We start from the raw sequence: 4495 nt of genomic DNA, 5'->3' as shown, positions 1-4495 counted from the left end.
TAAAGAACTTATATAACTCAACATCCAATAATAATAACAACAACAATAATAATAATCTGATTAAAAATGGGCAGAGGACATGAAGAGACATTTTTCCAAAAAGACATAAACATGGCAAACAGGAATATGAAAAGATGCTCAATATCACTCATCATCAGGGAAATACAAATCAAAACCACAATGAGATATTACCTTACACCTGTCAGAATGGCTAGAATAAAAAGACAAGTAACAAGTGCAGGTGAAATGTAGAGAAAAGAAAACCCTCATGCACTGCTGGTTGGAATGTAAATTGATGCAGCCATTGTGGAAAACAGTATGGAGATTTCTCAAAAACAAAAAATTTTAAATAGAAATATCATATGATCTAGTAATTGGACCACTGGGTGTTTACCCAAAGAAAACAAAAACACTAATTTGAAAAGATATATGCATCCCTATGTTCACTGCAACATTATTTACAATAGCCAAGATATGGAAACAACCCAAGTGTCCATCAAAAGATGAATGGACAGGGGCACCTGGGTGGCTTAGTTACTTAAATGTCTGACTTGATTTTGGCTCAGCTCATGATCTCAGAGTCATGAGATCAAGCCCTGGGTCAGGCTCCATGCTGGGTATGGAGCCTGCTTGAGATTCTCTCTCTCCCTCTCCTTCTGACCCTCCATCCCCACTTGAGCTCTCTCTCTCTCTAAAAAAAAAAAAAAAAAAAAGTATGGACAAAGAAAGATATGGTAGATATATAGATATACATACATATACACACACTAGAATGTTAATCACCCATAAAAAAGAATAAGATCTTTCCATTTGCACGATAGACCTAGAGTATATTATGCTAAGTGAAATAAGTCAGAGAAATAAATACCATGTGATTTCACTTATATGTGTAATATAAAAAACAAAGCAAATGAATAAACAAACAAAAAGCAGAAACAGACCTATAGATACAGAAACAAGATGATGGTTGCCAAAGAAGGGAATGTAGGGATGGGCAAAAATGGGCAAAGTAGAGTAGAAAATATTGCCTTCCTGTTACATAATGGTTGCATCATGGCGATAAAAGGTACAGGATAGGGAATACAGTCGATGGTATTGTAACAGCATCGTACGGTGACAGATGTGGTACGTCTAGCATAATGAATAGACTTGTGGAATTACTATGTTGTATATCTGAAATGAATGTAACATTGTGTGAACTATACTTCAGTTTTTAAAAATGCACACACCTGTACACTCGGACATATATATGCACATAGAGTGTACAGAAGTGTCACTATTGATTGTAATACTGGTTTTCTATTTAGCAAGGGAGAAATCTTTTATTTTATATTGTAAAATGCATCCATTAGGGTCTGATTTCAAATTGTAGTAAATACTATTTAGACATCTATTAAATCATTACATATCTTATTTACCTTGTTGACGTGGTATTATGTAAAATTTTCTTAGATTTCAAAGAGGAAAGTATCTCCCACTTGTTAATGGAGTAGTATTCTTTGGTAGAGCAATAGAATTCAAATTCTTAGTACTTTATATAATTGTCTATCTTTATCAGTGAGATGAGTGAGTTGTTAATTTTGTCATTAAATGGTATACGGAAGTATTGATGCAGGGTGAGAAACTAGACACTTCAAAAATGTTATTTTAAAGAAAGACTAGAAATTATCCCTAAAGGCAAACATCACACATAGGCATTTTTCCTAGGGCAAATCCAATGAAAAAATGGTCACATTATAGTTGTGTTAAATTTTAACAAAGGATAAATACATCAGGGGTATTTTCAAGTAACCATCTCTTAACTGCCGACAATGAACAACAGACAGTGAGTCCTTTAAAAGCAGAGTGCTCTTTCACATGTTGTTGTAAATAAACAGAAGAATTTTTTGCAGTCTGGTATTTTATTTATGATTTTATTTTATTTTAATTATTTTCCTACTTGGGGAACTACTTGAAGTAGCGCATTCTTTATATAATAAATTATTGGTTCTTATCTGCATAAAAAATTGAATTATGGATTTACTCTCTAACTATTCTAAGACATAGAAAGAAAACTATTCTGGATTTCCCTAAAATGTGTGACATGCCTCTGAACCTTGCAAGGAAAGCACTCCTCATTTTGTCAATGTCTTAAACTCCTCTTTCACCCTTGAAACGTTTTTAATATATAATCTTTCTTGATTCTACCTGCAATCTTGCGGGGAAGGAGTGTTCACCTCCCCACTCAACTATATCTTCGTCTCTGGTAGATGTAATGGAAATACACAGGTTTTCAAATCCTAAATTCAAATCCTAAATCTGTTACTTACTAACCATGAGAGACTGAATGATTCACTGAAGGATTTCATTTTCTCTTTTGCTAACTGGATACTGCCCCTTCCCTCCCAGGATTGGTTTGAGTCTTTTGTGAAAGAATATGTGTTAAATCTCAACAAATCTAGTTTATCTTCACTGTATTCTAACACTTTTAATGTTTGTATTTATATTCATCATAAAATTCTTCTCCTGTTACAATGTTTCATCAGTCTACTTGAGGTCAAGGACTATGTTTTATTCATCCTTGTACCTCATGTTTGACTCAGTGAGTCTGGGAAATCAATTACTGTGCTCCAACCACTGGGAATCAGAAAGACCAGAAAGTGCTTGCCCAGTTAATTCTTAAAACTCGTTTATATATTTGTCGAGAGGGCCTCCTGTGGTTCTGGTACCTACTGTGTATTACTTCAAATACACAGGCATTCGTCCCTCCCTAAGTGCTTGTTGAGAATGTCTGCAAGAAAATAAATTGATTTTGTTGCCTCATTCTACTTTGTAAAATATATAATGGGTATTTTCTATGACCTAATTATACAAAGTTTTTATTCCTGTGTGTCTGATGTCTAGTTAGTGTCACCATCGGTCTGGACAGTGCAGCTCTCAACACTGTGACTTTTGAGAAAGCCGCAGGAGCCACCATCATCGGCAAATCCGCATGGAGCTGTGATACAGAGGTGAAAAGTTATAAATTGAGTCATTTCCTCTGTAGAAAAGGGGGCACTTGGAGTATACTCTGGGGGCATAGATCCATAGCAGGGGGATCACCTGCACAATCCGGGCTGCAGCTGCTCAGGAAGGTTTCCGCTCTGGGACAGTCCCAAGATTTCCAGGAAGCAACATTTCCGTCTTGGTCCCTCTGCTACTTCCAGTCTTTTGTTATGTATCACAGACACAAACAAAATGGCTCGAAGACTTTGAAATGCCTAATAAGAGCTAAGCCAGGTTAAAAGTATTTTCCCTGAATATTTACATGGACAGGGGAGTTACCGTGATCAGGAAAGTGGTTTTCCCAGGGCGAGGCTCATCCATTGCACTCTGAATGTGTTGACCTCTGTGATTTCCCCAAACGTAAGAAACTTGACCAAGTGATTTGTGGTAGCAGGAGACTGCAATCACACTTCCCCCTGAAAACAACAACAAAAAGCATTTCCTTGAGGCAGATACAGACAAACATTTCTTGGGCCCTATTTCAAAGCTGACAAGATTGGGTTGAAAGGAAAGCAATAATTGGGTACTGTAGGTAAGAATTCATGCCAAGTCATTAGGAGAAATGAACAATTTCCACAGAGCACTAAACAATCCCTTGTTGGATTAAGATGGCAATACTACAGAGAAGGGAAAGAGTAAGTAGTGACTCACATAAGGCTTATACTATTTGACTTGTCCCAGCTGTTACTACTAGTGTTTCTAGTGGATAATCAAAGCATCAAGACATGAAAACACATTCATAATTGTATAGAAAATGGAGCTCTGCCTATGTAATTTTCTGCCCACCTTAGAGTCAATCTGTTGTTAGCCACGTCACTTAAACTATTTCTGTTTTTTTTTTTGTCCGTAGCCTGTAGCAACCATACCATGGTTTTATCCCACAAATAACAATCCTTCTAAATGCCCAGAAGCTATATGGCATTAAGACCATACAAGTCCACTATAAAAGGGCCAGTATATCCTCTGTCTCTCTTGTCTCTGTTTCTCTCTCTCTCTCTCTCTCTCTCTCTCTCTCTCTCTTTCTCACACACACACACACACACACACACACACACACACACACACACTCACCTTTACATATACGCATGTTTTTCCTTTTTTCTTCTTAGGAAAAAAGTGATAGGTATTAAACAAGGATTAACTTACTTTTTTTAAAAAAAAGGGCAATGGAATCTATTTGCAAGTCTGAAATGCATTTTGATTATACCTAGAATTGTTTACACTATTTCCAAGAGGATATTGTCCCAAGAGTACATTCTGTAAGAGCATGGAATTTTTATTATTCTTTTTTAAAAATTCTATCAAATAATTTCCTGTCAAATTATGTTAAACGTTTTATTTATAAATATTACTTTGTAACATAATTGTTTAGTAAGTACACCATTTAATATTCCACTATGTAAAGGAAATAATGATTTTACTTACCAAAATTAACGCTAACCAAATTAATTATGTAGTCCCTAATTATGCT

At 35.7% G+C, this 4495-nt stretch overlaps 1 non-coding gene across 1 annotated transcript; it reads left to right on the top strand.

The window, feature by feature from the left end:
• The first annotated feature begins 3278 nt into the window (after window positions 1-3278).
• Window positions 3279-3443, top strand: LOC113930092. Its single transcript, XR_003522459.1, has one exon. It is a non-coding gene; the product is annotated as a U1 spliceosomal RNA (small nuclear RNA).
• The last annotated feature ends 1052 nt before the right edge of the window (window positions 3444-4495 follow it).

Source organism: Zalophus californianus, chromosome 5 (assembly GCF_009762305.2).
Source record: "Zalophus californianus isolate mZalCal1 chromosome 5, mZalCal1.pri.v2, whole genome shotgun sequence".
Lineage (NCBI taxonomy): Eukaryota > Metazoa > Chordata > Mammalia > Carnivora > Otariidae > Zalophus > Zalophus californianus.
The sequence above is the reverse complement of the archived record's forward strand: the minus strand, read 5'-3'. Positions and strand labels throughout refer to the sequence as shown.